At 43.6% G+C, this 20,690-nt stretch overlaps 1 protein-coding gene and 1 long non-coding RNA gene across 3 annotated transcripts in view; one reads left to right on the top strand and one right to left on the bottom strand.

The window, feature by feature from the left end:
* The window catches only part of GADL1 (glutamate decarboxylase like 1), a 143,432-nt gene that overhangs the window by 26,285 nt on the left and 96,457 nt on the right, over positions 1 to 20,690 (bottom strand). The gene's annotated exons all lie outside the window — the stretch shown is intronic.
* Positions 7,191 to 20,690, top strand: part of LOC115082206 — a 47,007-nt gene continuing 33,507 nt past the window's right edge. Inside the window, exon 1 of the long non-coding RNA XR_003854105.1 lies at positions 7,191 to 9,150. This is a non-coding gene — a long non-coding RNA (uncharacterized LOC115082206). The remainder of the gene's footprint in view (positions 9,151 to 20,690) is intronic.

The following is a 20,690-nucleotide window of genomic DNA, read 5'->3' as shown; positions in this document are numbered from 1 at the left end:
CCCTCCCAGCCGAAATCGATCGTTAAGACGATCGAGGACACGATTCACATCCCTAGTTCCCACTATTTTCCCCAGCACTGAAGTCAGGCTCACTGGTCTATAGTTACCCGGATCACACCTGGAGCCATTTTTAAATATTGGGGTTACATTGGCCACCCTCCAGTCTTCAGGTACAATGGATGATTTTAATGATAGGTTACAAATTTTAACTAATAGATCAGAAATTTCATTTTTTAGTTCCTTCAGTACCCTAGGATGCATACCTTCCGGTCCAGGTGATTTGCTACTCTTTAGTTTGTCAATCTGGCCTACTACATCTTCCAGGTTCACAGTGATTTTGTTCAGTTCGTCTGACTCATCACTGCTGAAAACCATCTCTGGAACTGGTATCTCCACAAAATCCTCATTAGTAAACACGGAAGCAAAGAATTCATTTAGTCTTTCTGCAATGGCCTTATCTTCCCTAAGAGCCCCTTTAACACTTCAGTCATCTAATGGTCCAGCCGACTCCCTCACATGTTTCTTGCTTTGGATATATTTAAAAAAGTTTTAATTATGAGTTTTTGTTTCTATGGCCAATTTCATTTCAAATTCTCTCTTCGCCTTTCTTATCAATGTTTTACACTTAACTTGACAATGCTTATGTTTTATCCTATTTTCTTCAGATGGATCCTTCTTCCAATTTTTGAAGGATGTTTTTTTGGCTAAAATAGCCTCTTTCACCTTACCTTTTAACCATGATGGTAATCGTTTTGCTTTCCTTCCACCTTTCTTAATGTGTGGAATACATATGGATTGGGCCTCTAGGATTGTATTGTATTTTTAAACAATGTTCAAGCCTGTTGAATACTTTTAACCTTTGCAGTTTTTTTCTAACTATTTTCCTCATTTTATCAGTTTCCCTTTTGAAAGTTTAGTGTTAGAGCTGCAGATTTACTTATTGTCCCCCTTCCAGTTATTAGTTTAAATTTGATCATGTTATGTTCACTGTTGCCAAGTGGCCACACCACCATTATCTCTCTCACCAAATCCTGCATTCCACTAAGAATTAAATCTAAAATATCTCCCTACTGGACCAATTTCATCCTGTTTATATCTTTTTGAAGGTGCGGTCTCCAGAATTGTGCACAGTATTCCAAGTGAGGTCTCACTAGGGGCAATATCACCTTCCTAGGATTGGGCCTCAGTGATGGGATCTGGCCTAGGGTCAGGCCACAGCATCGCGTATAGGCCTAGGTCCAGGTCCAGGCCCGTGCCTATATGACGGGACCTGGTGTTTGGACCAGGCCTAAGCCTTGGTCTCTACAATGGAACCCATCCTTGGGTCTAGGCCTATGTCAGGCTTTGGTGACAATACCTGGCCTTGGCTGGGCCTCGGTGTTGGACCCGGGCTTGGGCCTAGGCCCAGGCCCATGCCTCAGGAACAAGTACCAACCTTAGCCAAGCCCCAGGATTGGGCCCATGTCTAGACCTTGGGCCTGGGCATAAACTAGACCTGAACTCCGCTGACAGGACTCAGCCTCCACTGGACCCTGGAGGTGGACCTGGGTCTAGGCCTCGGGCCTAAACCTGGGCCTCAGGGCTAGGTTTGGGCTTCGGTGACGGGACCTGGCCAGAAGCCAGGGTATTTTCGTTTGGGTATTTTTATTTCAGGCTAATTTTTGGTTTGCATCATTTGTACAAATTGAAAATGGCCTCAGTCTTGGTTTTGCCCATTTGTTTAAAACAGATGCACAACCCTTTGGGGTCTCTTGGCTCGTCCTTCTATCCACTCCATTAAGAATCAATGTCTTGTTTAATAGCAACTTGTATGTGAAGTTTTGAGTTTTCAAATATTGTTGATGTTTCAATATGTGCTGGCAGGATGCATGTTAACAATAATAATGGATTTAAGACAATTGCTGCACAAAATGATGCTCCATGCAAGAGCTGCTTTCAGCACCCTCATTTCCTTTGAGGCTCTCACACTGCATCCTAAAGGGTGGCATAGCTGCCTCGCCATCTTTGTACCCAGGGCAGTTGCCTTTCTCGCCCACCCCTTCATTTATATATTTATTTGAAATTTTTATATGCCCATAGTATCTAGTATTCTAGGCAGCCTACAGCAAAACATGCATAGTTACATAAAAACAATACAAATGACCGAAAGAGCTGCTATTGTTAGCAGCCTTGTAACGAATTTGCTACCCTCCATATCATGAACCACTGTACTGGACTGGGACCTCAAACACAGAGTCATAAAATCAGATCATTCAAGGTGCTTTGATTACAACCCAAAGGCATCCTTAAAAAGGAAAGCTTTTAGCTACTTTTTAAAAGTAGGGATGCAGCGTTCTTCCTGAACTTGCTCTGGAAAGGAGTTCCACAATATTGGCCCAACCACCACAAAGTTTTTTTGTAATATTCTATTAGCTGAACTGAATGCAGAGATGGTATGACCAGGAGATGGCAGCCAACTGATCTTAGACTCCTGGCAGGTCTGTAGATTTTCACAAGTACCCTAATACATGTGGTGTATCATTACTGAAAGCTTTATGGATTAATGTAAGGATTTTATACATTATCGTTCATTGGACTGGTATCCAATGGTTGAATTGCAAAACAGGAGTAATATGTTCATTATGGGCAGTGCCAGCTGAAACCCGTGCTGCTGACTTTTCAGTCATCTGTAACATTTCAACACTGTGGCAGGAATGCCAAGGCAGATAGAATTCCAATAATCAAACTTTGTTATGACAAGCGATTGTAACACCATGGTTTAAGTTTAAATAGCAGTCTTAAACAGTACTTTAGCTTTTCCAGTGGATGTGAAGACATAACTTATTATGGAATGCCAAAAGGAAGCAATCTTCAAACATTGGTGACCCAGAGTCCCTGTTGCTGCACAATATTTATTACGCTGATTTCTTGGACCGGTACTTTTCAATATATATATAAATAATCTGGAAAGGAATACGACGAGTGAGGTTATCAAATTTGCAGATGATACAAAATTATTCAGAGTAGTTAAATCACAAGCGGATTGTGATACATTACAGGAGGACCTTGCAAGACTGGAAGATTGGGCATCCAAATGGCAGATGAAATTTAATATGGACAAGTGCAAGGTGTTGCATATAGGGAAAAATAAGCCTTGCTGTAGTTACACGATGTTAGGTTCCATATTAGGAGCTACCACCCAGGAAAAAGATCTAGGCATCATAGTGGATAATACTTTAAAATTGTCGGTTCAGTGTGCTGCAGCAGTCAAAAAAGCAAACAGAATGTTAGGAATTATTAGGAAGGGAATGGTTAATAGAACGGAAAATGTCATAATGCCTCTGTATCGCTCCATGGTGAGACCTCACCTTGAATACTGTGTACAATTCTGGTCGCCGCATCTAAAAAAAGATATAGTTGCAATGGAGAAGGTACAGAGAAGGGCAACCAAAATGATAAAGGGGATGGAACAGGTCCTCTATGAGGAAAGGCTGAAGAGGTTAGAGCTGTTCAGCTTAGAGAAGAGACGGCTGAGGGGGGATATGATAGTGTTACGGGACCGGGAAGTGCCCCGGTCCCTCCTATCTTGGGGCTGGCCCGGCCCGCACGGACTCCTCTTTGGCCCGGTAGGCCCGACCAGCATCCTGCCACGGCTCTCCCTGTGCAAGGGAGATGCCGCCGACCTGACGCGCTTGGCCCTGCCCCCTAGGCACCCATGCCCGGGGGCTGGAGCCTTAAAGGGGCCAATGCGGGAAATGTGAAGAGGACGCCCCAGATGACGTCAGACGCTGCAGAGTATTTAAACCCTTCAGCTTGACTAGGACGGGGCCTTGCAATGAGGTTCACTCTTTGGAGGATCTAGTTGTGTTTCCTGCTTCCCGGTTCCTGACTACTTGCGACATCTGACTTCTGGCTCCTGACCTTGCTTCGTTCTTTGACTCCGGCTTCTGCTCCTGTCCCTGGTTTTGGCTTCGACATCTGACTTCTGGCTTTTGACCCGGCTTCGTCCACTGACTCTGACTCCAGCTTCTGCCTCTGGTTTTGGCTTCGGACTTCTGACTTCTGGTTTCTGACCCAGGCTTCATTCCTCGACTCCGACTTCAGCTTCCCCGTCATCCAAAGGTATCCAGTTCTTATTGGCCTGGAGGATTCTCATAAGTCCCAGCAGCTCAGGCTCTCACGGGCTCCTCCCGGGGGAGCTGTGAGCTTCCGAGGGTAAAGACTCTTCTAGCCTCCTGGGCCTTGCTGTCCTCATCTTCCACCTCTTCGGCCGCTTCCTGAATCCTTGGTCGCATAGGGTCACGCCTAAGTCCAAGAGGTCTGGGTCCCTACGGGCTCCTCCTGGGGGGACCTTGGACTTCCAGTGGTGAAGCCTACTTCGGAGTTTCTCTTCAGCGCCGCCTCCCGGCTGTGACGCAACTGTGGGTCTCATCAGCGCAACACCTGCAGTCGCAACCGGCCCAAGGGTCCAAGATTCTAACAGATTGAGGTCTGTCATGAGAGGTCTTGAACAAGTAGATGTGACTCTGTTATTTACACTTTCGAATAATAGAAGAACTAGGGGACATTCCATGAAATTAGCAAGTAGCACATTTAAGACTAATCAGAGAAAATTCTTTTTCACTCAATGCACAATAAAGCTCTGGAATTTGTTGCCAGAGAATGTGGTTAGTGCAGTTAGTGTAGCTGGGTTCAAAAAAGGTTTGGATAAGTTCTTGGAGGAGAAGTCCATTAACGGCTATTAATTAAATTACTTAGGGAATAGCCACTGCTATTAATTGCATCAGTAGCATGGGATCTTCTTAGTGTTTGGGTAATTGCCAGGTTCTTGTGGCCTGGTTTGGCCTCTGTTGGAAACAGGATGCTGGGCTTGATGGACCCTTGGTCTGACCTAGCATGGCAATTTCTTATGTTCTTATGCACTGCAAAATATCAAGGATTTATACTGTAAGGGAGGGAGGGGACTATGGTATATTTGACTCACTGTATTGATTATTGTTCAAGCTAGCCACTGATAAGCACCCATCAATGACCCAGCATTATATTGTGTATTGCTGTTTGAAAAATAATTTAAAAAGGTTTAACTATAAGTAGCAGTCTTAATTTAAAGAAGGCACTTCTCATAACAGATTTTATTTGACTACAAGATGAGAGATCAGACTTATGGGGGCCAATGTTCAAAGAGTTTAGGCTCCTAACCTTTTGAATTAGGCCCCTAAATTAGCCCTTTTGAAAATTTACTATTTATTTATTTTATTTATTTAAAAATTCTTCTATACCGTCGTTAAGTTAATTCACCATCACAACGGTTCACAGAAAGGCACAAAAAGAAAAACTATAATTGGTATAGATTACAAATTAAACATGTGCCAACATAGAACGGTAACACATTTTAATAATAGAAACTATGTATTGAATGAAGCTTATATGTCGGTTAGGAAGCTGTAAAGCGGTTCAAATCTATGTTATTATATATTTGGAGATATAAAAGAAAAAACTGATTGCTTGGAGCATCCATATCTATCGACTGTTTGCCTCCTTCTCTTTGTCTTTCAAGAAAGCTTGTTTATAAAGCCATGTTTTCAGATTAGTTTTACTAGGGCTAAGTCCCTAAATTTAGGCCCCAAATTTCATTAAGCTCCTAATTTTAGGAGCTAAAAAGTGGGTATATATGAAGGCGGAGTTAGGGTAGCGAAATAAAGTTAGGAGCTTAGCACAGATGATCACAACTAGGACCTGTTGCGCTGGAGGTGGACCCTTGGCCTGGCGCAGGATTGGTATGGCCCTCTGAGGGATCCCAGAGGGCACCTGCCACCAGGAGGCGGAGCACACAGGGAGACAGAGGCAAGCTGGAGCTTCACCAATAATAGCCCGGGGGCTCCGTGGGTTGAGCCCTTGGATTCCTGGGCTGCCTGGGCTTAGGTGGGTTTCTGGGGGTCTCCCGGAGAGATGGTGGAGAGGTGTGCCCACAAGGAGTAGAAGTGCGCAACTGACGGTGAACAGCCGAGCTAGACTGGAACAGAGAGTACCGGAGACCACGGGTACAAGGCAGGAACTGAAGGTCCTCCGGGCAGGGTAGCCAGCACCTAGTGGTCTAGCTTGAGGAAGACCGCAGACAGCATCAAGGCAGGTGGGCCTGGTGGTCTCAGGAGAAGCAAAGAGAGTGTCCGAATGGAGCGCAAGGGTCAAAGCCAGGGTATCCATCCGAGGATGGTCAGCCAAAGAAAGGGTCAGTTCCAGGTATCAGTCCAAGCGTGGTCAGAAGCAAGCAGAGGTCAGAACCAAGTATCAGTCCAAGCGTGGTCAGAGGCAAACAAAGGTGAGTTCCAGGTATCAGTCCAAGCGTGGTTAGAAGCAAGCAAAGGTCAGTATCAAGTATCAGTCTGAGAAGGTACAACCTGGGTTGCAGAACGTGGAACAAACTCAGGAACAAAGGAACACAGGACAGGTGCTGGAACACAGGAAGGACCAAAGGAACACAGGAACAACACAGGAAACTGGATCGAGAATAGGAACACAGGAACAGATGCGGGAACACTGGAAAAAGCACAGGAACTCAGGAACAAGTACAGGAACACGGGAACACTGGAACAAGCACAGTAACTCAGGAACGAGGACGGCAACTAGCTTACACAATGTGACGACCCGTTTCCCAAGGCAAGGAATGGAGGGCTGAGCCCTACCTGTTATGCAGGGCTCAGGTGACATCATCGCTGGGCACTACAGAGCAATCTCCCGCCCTGGCACCTTTAAAGGTCGGTCCTGTGCGCATGTGCACACCTAGGGGCTGACTGCAGGAAGGTGTGGCGCGGGCCTCTCCACGCCATGAGGGACGTGGAGCACCGGAGCAGGAGGGAACCAGGTCCGGAGTTGAGGAGGCCGAGGAGCTAGGCGCCTGAGGGCGCAGACGTATAGCTCTGACCGCAGGAGAGACCGGGGGAGCAGTGGAGACTTGGTCTGGAAGGTGAGCAGGGCTGGTCGCAGCCCTAGCGTGGCCGGGGCGTTCAACAGGACTTAATTTAGGACCCTACATGTATGAAAATAAATGTCAGGACTAAATTTAGGATCCTAACTTGTAGGCTCCTAAACGTATGTGAATTTTCAGCTGAAAACTTAGGAACCTAATTTAGAGGCCTAAATATAGGGGATTCAGGTTTTTTTAAATATTGGCCCCTTGATTCTCACACTTCTAACCCACTTTGCAATGGTGATCATAAAATTATCTAATTGGAATTTGAAAGAGACAATAGGGGATATCTGCTCAGGATAACAACTTCTGTCTTGACAATATTCAAGCAAAGTTTATTGCTTTTTAACTAGCACTTTATGGCATTAAGATAGATTGTATGTGTGGCCAGTGTATTTGATATTGTTGATGTGATGGGGAAGAAAAACTGGATGTCATCTGCATATATCCTAAAATGCAGGCCTAAGCCTTCTAGGGGCTTACAAATGGAACTGATGTAAATGTTAAAAAGGGTAGTGATGATTTCTAGGCTACATTTGTTACCATGGGTTACCATATTGAAGTTTGAGAACCATACTGAACTTGCTGAGAAAGATAAGATAGATAAGACTAAACCGATTCCAGAGGGACAAAGAAATGCTTATTTGAGATAGTCATAGCAATGGAATGCTATGATTCAAAGTGTCAAAGGATGCAGAGGTGTCAAGAAATGCTAACAAATAATTGATTCCAATATCAAAACTTTGTTGGAAGATATTGACCCCTTGAGATGCCCCTGAGTGGATATGTATCTTTCTCTGAACTGTGCTAGACCATATGCTAAATATTTATTTATTTATCAAGTTTTCTATACCATCATGAGCCATCGCAACGGTTTACAAATTATAAAAGCAAATACAATCATTAAAAAACTCCTGTGTATTAAATAACAGTAATTATAAATAGTAACTAAAATGAAACTAAGAAAATTAAAAACTTAATCCTTAAAAAATACATTAAATACTGAAAATAAAATGAATATTATAAACATCAATGTCATAATCCCTAAAATATGAGTTAATGCTGAAATTAAAAGAGACTAAAAGGCATAAAAGTAAAGGAATGAAATCTCTAATTCACTCTGTATATGCTTTGTTGAAAAGCCAGGTGTTTAGTTCTTGCTTCAACTTTCTTAAATTAGTTTCTAGCCTCACATTCGTTGGTAATATGTTCCAAAGTTTGGGTCCTGCAAGATAGGAAGAGAGTGACACAGCTCTCTCCCTTTCTTGATTCAAATGCACGGACTGAACGGAAGGTAAAGACAGTAGGCCCTTATTGGCAGATCGCAAATTTCTCTGAGGAACATGCAGCCTAATAGCTGTATTTAGCCAGTCCACTTGCTCTCCATGTACGAGTTTATGCAAAATGCAGAGTTTTTTTAATTTAATCTGTGACTCAATTGGTAGCCAGTGTAGGTCTATCAGGATAGGGGTGATGTGATCCCTTTTTCTTTTGCCTGTTAAAATTCTTGCGGCTGCATTTTGTAAGACCTGTAAAGGCCGAATGGACGAGTCAGGAAGACTTAAAAGTAAAGAATTGCAATAGTCGGTACTTGCAAAGATTATCGCTTGTAGGACTGTGCGGAAATCATTTTGCGATAATAAGGGTTTCAAGCATTTCAGTATCATTAGTTTGGCATAACCTTCCCTTACTTTAGTTGATATATGTTTTTTAAGACACAGTTCTGGATCAATTAAGACTCCTAAATCCCTAACATGTTCTGCCAATGTAAAGGTGGTGTTATCTTGAAGTATTATCAACCTTGAACTCCTGGGGGAAATTTTCCTTTGTAAAAGCATGATTTCAGTTTTCTCAATATTTAATACTAACTTCATGTGTGTTATTGTTTGATCACTTTCAGATACATTGCCATAGTTTCATAAGCTTTTTCAATGGTGTCCTGAATTGGTAATAAAATCTGGATGTCATCCGCATAGAGGTAATAGGTAAGCCCAAGTCTGGTCAGTAAATGACATAAGGGTAACATACAGTGCTCACTGCTTTCTCTTGTGTTTTCTCAGACTATCCAGGGCCCAGAGAATATCATGGTCCTGGTCTAGGGCCTACAGCTAGGCATACTCCCTCCTGGATACCAGAAGGTAGAATTTGTGGACTTGAGTGTCCCAATGGTGGAAGAGCAATCCTCTAGCATGAAAACCTCTGTGGTAGGTCTTCTATGACTATCTCATGAATATATTGCTTTCCAAATGACTTGTTTTCTGCAACGGTGGCTGCAAGTTTGCTTTCATGTGCAGTCTGTACTTCTCTTGCATGCTGGTATGGGAGGTGCCAATTAGCTTTTTGTGTGTGTGGATGCCATAGTGTGGACATAAATAATTTTTCAGGGACATTTACATAAATCAATAATGAGTGTTCAATCTGGCCCAAATAGACTTATAATACTTTTTAAAACAGTGGTGACATTGTAAATATTTGTAATGTAAAATCCAAGCTGTTTATTAAATTGGTTGTATGTATTGCATTCTTCTTTGTATAACTGAGCCAATTCCAGGTGTAATCATAGCACATATTTTTTCTGTCCTGGTGAGTACTAGGCAGTCCTTGCTTAAACCAGTTTTCTGGTATGTGCAGTCAGTAAACTCCAATTGCACAGATATAGTGGCACAAGCTTAGGATGGGAAATATGTGAAATCAAATCAGGCTTTACGTACGTGTGGGAAAATGATCCACACTCTTAACATGGAGCTGTCCAATGATAAATGGTGACGCGAGCCCTAAGCCAAAATTTAATTCCAGGCAGCCCCGACACGAAATTGTTGCTGTGGTCTTATTTTGTGGGATCCTGGACAGGACTTAATTGCCATAGTAAGTGAGTTTTTATTTCGAGACTGGTTGCTGACGGATCCTAGTATGAGGAACAGAAGTGATGCTGACTGGCCTCAGCGAGAGAATTCGCTTGCTATGCTCAAGTAACAAGATACTAACATCTGAAACCACAGCACACTGTGGAACATTTCCAAAGTGCACATGCTAAATGACTGTATCCACTCTCTGTAAATTGCAATTATTTGTTGGATCCTGGCAGTATCCTGATTTTATGGGCTTCCAGCAGAACCGGAACCAACTGGTGCCATGATCATTCATTGGCAACCAATTTTGTTTTCCCTATTTTATATTCGCCTTCAACTCACTTCACAGTCATTGCAGTGACAGTTCTTGGCCAGGTGCCATGCACAGGGACTCCTTCCAGGAACCTACAATCATGAGCCCTAAAATCCAGTCACTAGCTGTCACTGTTGTGCGATGAGTGGGGACCTCCTTCTCCCCCAGGGGATGTGAACCTTGCCTCAGCAATATCACCAGCCCCAGCCAGAACTTGTTGACAAAAATCAATGACATGCTGAAAAAAAAGCTGACATGGCAATTCTGCCAGCACTGGGGTCTCCTATCATTTATTTCCTCCATACACTGGGTCTGATTTTGACAAGGGTTTTCTTGCTTTTGGTGTGAATGGGAAAATTGTGTTAAGTAACGTTCCTTGCCTCTTTCCCCACTCCGCTTGCCTGGGTTTGTCTTTTTACTTCCTTCCCAGCATTTAGAGGGCTGCTTAACATAACCTTTCCTATTGAAAATTGCTTTAAAATGGTGGCAACAGTGGTTTTATACTGTATGCTCACAATAAGAGAGAGAGAGGATGAAATCTCAGAGGAAATATCAGAAGAAGCAATGTCTGCAGTATTTCAATATGAGCCAGGGTCACTGATGATCAAACCAGGGCTTGTGATTCATAAATTAAATTTATAGCAAGCCAGCTGTTTTACATTTTGCCTGCCTCGCGGTCCGCCAAACCCCCAAATCAAAAGTGGTTCAGATTTATTAGAATATCACACCCATCCAAAGACTGATTATCTACATTAATGCATTGTGATGGGGTTAACAGACCTCACACAATATACGAAGGAGGACAGGGTTAAAGTCTTTCCTGAGAGTCAGCTTCAGGAATGTAACTGCAGCAAAGGCTGCGGCCTACATCTCAGCTCAGGTGGGTTGAGGGAACTGATTAGGCCGCAAGGGTGTGGGCTCACTGGCAGGGCTTGAAGGCTGGGAGGTGGCAGAAGGTTGGAATACATGTTAAAGCTTGGATACGGTGCAAAGATTCCATTGGTCTTTATTGTACATTTAAACTGTTTTTGGAACCTTTGCCACGATGTGCTATGAAGGTATCAGATGCCAGCAGTGAAGTCTTGCTGAAGGGCAACTGTTACTCTGTCAGAGGAAGGGAGGTTCTGGACCTTTTGCTCTCTGCTAGAGAAAGAAAGAGAGAGAAGGAGGGGCAATATGTCAGGGTCCTGGAACTAGATGAAAGACTTGATATGAAATGAATCAAGCCCTCCTGGAAAATTGTTAAGGGAGGGATCCATATGGCACAAGGACTGCATTTATTTTCTGTCCTTGCCAGGAGAGCAGAGCCCTGGACGTGAAAGGCCCCAACTACAATAAAGCATTGTCATTTCTAAGACACCATTGAGGCCCAGTTTTTCCTTGCCACCCTCAGCCAGGGAGCCTTCTTTTTCTCCCACATTACAGATTTCATTCTTGGTTATACGTCAATTTCTGAAACTTTCCAAAAAAAAAAAATCTGCTCCTAGGAAGTTGGAAAAATCGAAGAGGAGAGCTCAAAGCATTTAAATTAACAATTTAAAAGTAACTTTTCAGTTGACACAAAGTCGGGTATTACTGCTTGCCATTTGATGAATATATGTTTCTTCAAAGTAACATACCAAACATTGCAAAGAGCGCCAGTGCTTTTATTTTATTTGAATACATTCTAAAGTCATGAATGCCATCAAAAGATGAGAACACTGGAGTTTCAATAGCAGTGTATAATTTCTTTTTTGTTCTACTTCCATTTTTTTTTACATGCACACATACACATCAACTCAGATGTTCTTCATTATAACCAGGCTAAATTAAGAAGTTGATGCATATATCATTCTCCATTTCAGCCGTCTGGAACTGCGCTCTACAGTCCCTGCCAGCAGCTCAATAGATTACTCATGTAAAACATTTTGTAGCCACATCCTAATTTATTATAAAAGAACGAATCCATAGTTGTCTGTGATTAATTGTAGACAGTAAATGACCACAGCTACATGGCATGATAAATGCAGTTGTGGCACTGTGTCCCACAGAGAAACCATGCCTGAAAACCTGTTGATCTGGAACATCGGGTTCTTTCAAATCCAGCACATACTGAATGAATCATGTTTGTATCTGCCGAATGAATTGAATTTTTAGGCTCTAACAAATTTCTCTTATTTGCATATTTTTGTTTTCTTAAAACAATTTTGCCCACCACAATGATTTGTCAAATGTCAGCTTATTTATTTATTCATACTTTCTTCATAAAACTGTTCTACACAAACTTTAACCCTCATAATTATTTTCCATCACTTACTGAAAACAAAATCTTGGACTCGTTCTCAATATTTGATTGATTTTCCACAAAATGATATCCAAAACTTTCCTCAGACTCTTTCCTCTGGAAACTGCTATTTCTAGTCCTGTTGTTACAACACAGAGAGAATAGTGAAGGGTCTTAAGTACTGTATATTGGGATGAAGCAACAGGTATTGAAGTCCTGAAAAATGTTACCCTATATCAGCTCAGAATGTTGGTTTCTCTTCCCCAAATTTCATACCCATATAACTATAATTTAAAGTTCAGATCTCAAGTTGAGATCAATTCAGTAGATCTGGCCTTAAAATAGCAAAACATAGGTAAATCCGGCTTTAATGCTGGTGTATACTGCTTCATATTATACCATCAATATTTGCCGTAGCCTGTTTGTTAGGGTACTAGTGATTCACTAGTACCCTGCCATAGCATATATGAGGTCTCATTACCTAACAAACAGGCTACGGCAAATATTGATGGTATAATATGATGTTGTTTTAAATAATTGACAAAAGATTGCATCATAATTTCAACAGTCTTATATTTATCGGTGTATACTGCTTGGCATTGGAGAGCTGACACAAAAGGGAAAGCCAGGAGCAGAGGTTTCTCTCATGCGCTACCAAGCTTGTGTGGCCTGTGCAATAAAAGTTAGCATGCACGTTAAGGAAATCTTGCATGTTAAAAATAGTGATTGATGCAAGATTTTCTTAATGGGGTTAGCACTGAGCACACAAAAATTTGTGACTGGTATGAGCAAATGAAGAAGGAATGTCATATGAATATCAGGGTTTAACGAGTGCTTATTAAATACATGGTATATTCACTCTTCATGCTGTTTTTTTCAGTAATTGGTAAATGGCCTATAGTTAACACCTGTTAGGGCCTGGTATTAACTAGCTAACATGCACAATGACAGAAATCCTTTGTGCGAACCAGTCCAAAATGAATGGACTAACTTAACAAAGGTTATTTCTCCCTCCATCCACCCCACCACCTCTCACCCCGTGGAAACAAGAACCCATTGCAGCAGATTAAATGACCTCTGGCCATAGGCCCCCAGAGATACCAACATAACTCCCAAGAATCTGGCCCTTCTTTGCAAGATCAAATGCCACCCCTATCACCTCTACTTGATAGCGGTGAAGTACCACTAGAGGCACCATTCAGTGAAGATCACTGCTGCAGGCAGGAGGGCTTTGCCTTCCCTCATGCCCGTGAAGACTTGGAGCCTTCAAAGGGCAAGTGCACCTTTCAGAGGGGGGGACAGAGGAGCTTAAGGTAGGGGTGCCTGGGGGGGGGGGGAAGTTATTAAATCTTGTGGGGCGAGCCAGATTATGGGAGGCTATCGGGGGGGGGGGGGGGGGGCTGACTCTGCGGAGCTATGAAGGATGTTCGATCTTTTGTAGGAGTGTTCTTATTTCCTCTAGGGGTCACTCCCCTACCATGGGTGGGGGGGAGGAGTTGGGAGGAAGGGAGGAAATTCCAGTTGCTAAGCAGCCCATTCACTTTGGGTTCGTTATCATGGGGGGATTTCAAATGCTAGAGGTGTGCATGCATAGTAGTTTTTTTGAGTTATTGTGCATGCCAGTATTATGGCCTCATAGGGTAGCCAGAACTGAACATGCTGATGCAGAAACTCCACGTAACATGTTAAGCAAAACGTTTTTGTATGCATGTTCAAATGTTTTAGCCTGAGTTTTGTTGCATAGGCCTCTGTAACTTTTATGGCTGAGATAATTTTTGCAAAGCAGCATCTGGTTGCATACAAAGCCTTCACCTTCATTTCATAATTTAGATTTCAGTCCTAAGGTGGCTCTTGAATAAATTCCAAATTTATTTATTTATTTTGGAAGAATGAAAATGAGATCTATTCTATGGACAATGGTAAAGGACCTATGGCATGTTATCATTTCTATATTTTGTCAGTTGAAACATGTTCTAGAGTAGTACAGAAAATTAAGGAGAGAATTTGCAAAATTAGTTTTGATCACCATCTCGTGAATGCCTACAGAACCTTCAGAGAACTTACAGGGTCATTTATCAAATCGTGTTATGGCGTTTTCGCACGCGAAAAATGCCTTAACACATGCAATAAGCACCATAACGCATGGTGCGATGCAAATTTTTAAAAGGGGAGGAGTCGGGGGTGAAAGCCATAATGCTCAATATTGACAAAAATAACTACACCTTTTTCAATTGCATTAAGCTGTGTGATATGAGTTGTGCCCATAACGCAATTTATGATTTTTTTTGTAATTCTGTTTTGGGCATTTTTAGGCTGGGAAAAGGCCTGAAATGTGGGGAGAGGAGGAGGAGGAGAGAGAGAGGGAGTGCCTGTAGGGGTGGCACCATAATAAGCAGCTATTTATGTTACTATAGATAGTCTGTCTCTCTCTCTTTATATCCTTTTATTCTAGAACAAAAATGAATAACATAGCCACCCAGGAATCACCCCACTCATACACATTCCCCCACATTCACAGCCCTCTAGCACTCAAATCAAAACTGCCGGCTGCCAAACTTGGAAATAAGAGACCACATCTTTATTTATGAACACATGATACCTGAGCCACATCTTGCAACTTAAATTGAGACTCTTGTCACCCAACCGCCACAACCCATTGCACTGGGCCTTGTGCAATCCACCTGACTGTAGGTTCGTGTCCTCCACCACGGCTCAGCAGGGACCCTCCTTTTCAGGCACGGTGGCCCAATTCCACCCTCAACCAGCCTTTCCTGATTCTGGATCTCCTTGCCCCACACTAACGGCTTCACCACTCCCAGAGAAACCGTAACCTCTGGGTGCAGGCTTCCCCAAATAATAAAATCTGGCTCGGGTAAGCCTATTCAGCCATGACATCCCACATACTACTTTCCAAACGACCTGAAACCACAAACAAACTGCAAGGCATAGGAAGGGCACGTGGGATGGACCTCATGAACACCCTGGCAAAAGGAAGGAAAAGGCGACACTATGTCAACATGTGTCTCTCCCCCTTTCAACCCCCCCAAAACACCCCAGCGAGGCTTGCCCCACCCAAACTTCTCAAATTGGTTGAGACACCTTGGGATCACCAGTGGGCCCTGGGGCCATGTAAAGTTCAGCATCCTAGACTGAGCCATGTAAAGTTCAGCATCCTAAACTGAGCCTAGACTGACACTATGCCACCAGTGGGCCCCTGTGACATAGTGAGGGCAGAGGCGATCGGCGCCATTTTGAATACTGGCAGCCGATCGCCTTTGCCCTCACTATGTCACAGGGGCCGACCATCGATCCCTGTGACATAGTGAGGGCAAAGGCGATCAGCGCCATTTTGAGTACTGGCATTCGACGGCCGGAGTGCAGGAGGTTGCTCCTGGACCCCCGCTGGACTTTTGGCAAGTCTTGTGGGGGTCAGGAGGCCCCCCCAAGCTGGCCAAAAGTCCCTGAGGGTCTAACGGGGGTCCCGGAGCGATCTCCTGGCCTCGGGCCATCGGTGTCAGTAATCAAAATGGTGCCGATAGCCTTTGCCCATACTATGTCACAGGGGCTACCAGTGCCATTGGTCAGCTCCTGTCACATGGTAGGAGCACAAGATGGTGCCGATGGCCATTTGACAGGGGCTGACCAATGGCACCGGTAGCCTTGTGACATAGTAGGTCAAAGGCTATCGGCGCCATGATGAAACCGGCACCGAGGGTGTGAGAGTGCAGGAGATGGCTCCCGGACCCCCCGCTGGACCACCAGTGAGTTTTGGTAATTCTTGGAGGGGTCAGGAGGGTGGGAGGGTTTGTTTAAGTTGATTTAGTTAGGCGGCCGAATAATTCGGCGAAGATTTGTGTATTCGTGGGGAATCGCGATACGTTTCGCTTCCCCACGAATACAACGAAAATGGCAACATCCGTTGCAGATTGCCAATACGTAGGGACCGAATGCACACCCCTAATGTACGAATGTCCAAGCTATACCCCAGCAGCTCCAAACACACCCATTGTGTACTCACTTACTTTCCTGCATGATCATGCAAGTTTTCATTATGACACACAGGTATGCTAGTTAAGTCGTCCTAATTTGTTTTGATTTCTTGTGTAATGTTCCCTACTTTTAACATTGAACATATGCGGGATAAGTATTTTTAAAATAAATAGCTAAAATTATACTTTTTAAAATTGCTTGTTCATGCATATGTTAAACGTTTGCCCGCACAAGATATTTTTACATGCTAAATAAACCCCCTTTGAAAATTCAGTCCTTTCAGAGTGCATGCATGTAATTTTATGTGTGTATGGGTCACACAATTTTCAAACGAGCCATTTCTGTGGGAAAAGCACTATTTACTTGTAGAAACCCCTTAAAAAATGACCCTCCTTGATGGTAATGCCTTTGATTTTTACTGAAGTATAATATATGGGCATGAGAGTGAAAGGCCTTCAAATGAGGCTTCCATCCTGCATGCAAGGTTGCGTTTAGAGACAACCTCTATGGACACAACAAGCAACCATGACTCCATCATCAGTTCAAGCAAATGCAGTACAATGGATGGGAAATTCAATTTGAATGTGCGGTTTTCCATGACAGGCTGACTATATAAAGCTGCACACTGTGTACATGCAAATACAGAATACATAGAGTGCATATATGCCATAACTCTAGTGTTTACTTTCGAGGATGGCAACCAAAGAAAGTGGCAGTTGTCTTCTCAAGGCAAATGAGGAACCACATTTCCCCGAGCAAAGCATTTCTCCTCAGTGCATGGAGCACAGTAGAAAGATGCTTCTGCTTTATTTCAAAGCAAAAGGTTTTCACAGGTAGGCCTGGCATAATCACACTCACTAGACAATTAACAAAATGTGCCTTCTAGTTAGTTGCTCAGACGTACTGTATTTCTGTTGTTATGGTGCCCCCCAATGGACTCGCTGTTCTATTACCTGACCGGCCTTGCTCTAAAAGTAAAACCACAGAAAAGGCCAGGCTCAGGCACAAAGGCCCAACCCAAATGAACCAAGGAAATATATTTGTCCACCGGAGTTTCAAATTAGTGTTATTGATTGGGGGAAAAAAATCATTTGTGCTAAATTCTCTTTACAATATGTGTTGCACATATAACTATCGTGTGTATACTAATACTACAGTGCTGTCCATTAAAAAGTATCAAATGCACAACAGGTATTCACTGATAGAAAACTGAAGGAAGTTTTGCAAGAATTGATAGGGATGGACATCTATATATAAAATGAAGAATTTAACAGGGCTCCCCATTAGATTGCTAAGACTCTTCTTTTTAAATAAGTTAATAGCTAAATTGCATTGCTTATGGCATAAAGCCTAGGGTTTTAAGGAAAATGTGTTGGATTCGTGGACCCTTGGGCCGATCGGAGCCAGAGGATGAGCTGCTGTAGGTGGTTGCAACAGCGACCCCGACCGGGAGGCGGCGAGGACAGACTGGTGGCTGGCCGAAGGTGGAACTCTGGGAGCTCTATGCGACCAAGAGCTCTGGCGAGGAAGGAGGTGATGGTGGCACTGGCACTGTGTTGAGAGAACCTTCGCCCTGGAAGCCGATCCTCCCCCGAGAGGAGCTCGTAGGAGTTCGGCCGCTGGGACTTAGGAGATTCACCCTGGAAGCCGGAGTCCCCCCAGGAGGAGCCCATAGGAACCCGGCCGCTGGGACTTAGGAGAGCCCGCGGGGGCCTGGTCAGCTGTAGTCCAAGGTAGAGTGCCGAAGGGTCGTTGCTCGCCAGTCCAGAGTCAGGAACCAATGGATCACCGAAAGCCAGTCCAAGGTCAGAAGCCAGAGAATCAACGTAAGCCGGTCCGGGGTCAGAAGCCAGAGGGTCAACGTAAGCCGGTCCGAGGTCAGAAGCCAGAGAATACCAAATGCCAGTCCGGGGTCAGGAGCCAAGAATAAACGTAAGCCAATCCGGGGTCAGGAGCCAAGTAGGAGACGACGAAGCAAGAACGCAGCAACTGGAGACAGGAAAAAACCTGGGAACCTCGTTGCAAGGCAAGGTCTTGGTCCAGCTGCAGGGCTTAAGTACCCTGCAGCGTCTGATGTCATCAGGAGGCGTCCCCGAATATTCCCGCGCTGGCCCCTTTAAATTCTGGGCCGAGACGCGCACACGCTTCTAGGGGGCGGGGCCTACCGCCGCGAGGCGCCGGCTGCTCCAGCGCGGCAAGGAGGCAGAAGGAGACGTAGCTGCAGGCCCGGGCGAGGTGGGGAGACGCCGGGCCTGCGGCAGTCGAGGTCCCTGGAGGTCCGGGGAGCGCGGGACCCGTGCGGAGTGCCGATAAGGTGGGTGACGATTCCGGGGGCGACCCGGAATCGCAACAAAATGTAAATTACAATCTGGCCGATTCAGTACGGTGCGCTCAGCTGAGCGCACCGTACAGCACCCGTTTGGCCACGCGTTTTTGACACGCGTCTATTACCCCTTATACTGTAAGGGGTAACAGCGCCTTGAAAATGCGTGTCTAGACTCGCGAAAACTAATAGCGTTCATCACATGCAAATGCACGTTAATGAGCCTATTAGTTAGTCGCCTGCTCAAACTGCTTTTCTGTACACCCCCCGACTTAATATCATAGTGATATTAAGTCGGGGGCCCCAAAAATTAAAAAAAAAATAAAAACAACTTAAAAAAAAAAATCTGCCCGCCAGTCAGTGGGTTCAAAAACAGATGCTCAATTTTGCTGGCATCCGTTTTCCGAACCCGTGGCTGTCAGTGGGTTTGAAAACCGATGCCGGTAAAATTAAGCGTCAGTATTCAGACCCGCTGACAGTCAACTCTTCCGCTAATAAGGAGGCTCTAGGGCCGCGCTATTGTCCCTAGCCCTCCTTATTAGCGCCGGCCCTAATTTAAATACAGAATCGCTCGCCCAGGACAGGTGCCTGGGCACGTGTCGGGAGAGTGGGCGCTCAACACAGAGCACTGGCTCTCCCGGGGGTTTGTTTTTTTTTTAATCGGTCTGAATGGGATTGGTCTTACTGAACTAAAACTGTTGTTGGACTGCTGCCTTGGGAAGGATCTGATGCAATGCCCTGTTTATAAGCCTCTGTCTTAATTTAAATCAGAGTTCTACCTTTTGGGTATTCCTGGATGTTTTTGTTTTAACTTTGCAATCTGCCTAGAATGGTAATATTTACATCCAGTGGAATATAAGCTTTTTAAGTAAATAAATAATTTGAATTTAAATCACCTCTGCTTCCATTTGTACAATTAGGAGAAGAAAAAAGATATTTAAAAAACTTGATGATATGTGTGTATACACACACACACACACACACACACACACACACACACAGAAAACTGGTATAATTGAACCTTTTTTCTAATCTAGAATGCGGTACAATAAGTTGCCAGACTGAATCACAAATGTGATACCTGGAGACAGCAGTTTTCCAAACTATGCCTTTTAATTCAAAGTCCACTGGTTCTGAAACGGAAAATAGGCACCTATTTCCTCTTTGAAATCTAAACAAGTAAAAGTACCCAGAAACATTTGTGCCTGCTTTTTCTGTGAGTACTTTTTCCTGTGAAAATACAAAGCTGTGTGCATCGTTTACTCCCCTGACCTAAGACCACCTCAGGCATACTCCACAGAAAATACGGGTAAAAGTACATAAGTACGTATGCTCTGAAACAACGCATACATTTTTACCCACAGGTGGGGCAGGAGGGGGAATTTTCAATTAGTCCTTCTACCTAGTAGCCATTCACACCAGTCAATGGCTTTTGAAAAAGATTCCCCTCTCTATGATCTAAATTTGGGGCATATATTTTATCTCTTTGCAATAACTGCAGAGGTGGTTAAAGCATAAATATTTCTTTTTTCAATACTTTGTTACTCTGGAATACATGTATACCATGGAACAAAGGCAAAAATGCTATGCCGATTAAAAAAATAATTTACAATCCTAACACGCAGGAGAAAGTGGTTTCTTCTTTGCAGAATGCAGAATGTCAAATAATTTCAATTTTCTTTTGCAATGAACATAGGATTTGTGTTCTAATTATTCAGATATGACATTTACAGTAATGATGGGAAGGCAATTTGGGATTCTTTTTCTAAAATATCCATTGTAAGTATAGTAAAGAAGTCTTTATATAAATTATTAAACAGAATGTATATAACCCCAGTATATCTCATAAGATGATTTAATATTGGTAATTGCAAATTGCTAATTTAAATAAAGAGTTTAATGAAAATATTAATTTCTGCAGCTGATCCATGTGTTAGCCATAATGGATCCATTAACACTAATGGGCTTTCATATATCCACAGAGGACTACAGAGGATCTGCAGTCA

This window comes from Rhinatrema bivittatum, unplaced genomic scaffold, assembly GCF_901001135.1.
Source record: "Rhinatrema bivittatum unplaced genomic scaffold, aRhiBiv1.1, whole genome shotgun sequence".
NCBI lineage: Eukaryota > Metazoa > Chordata > Amphibia > Gymnophiona > Rhinatrematidae > Rhinatrema > Rhinatrema bivittatum.
The sequence above is the reverse complement of the archived record's forward strand: the minus strand, read 5'-3'. Positions and strand labels throughout refer to the sequence as shown.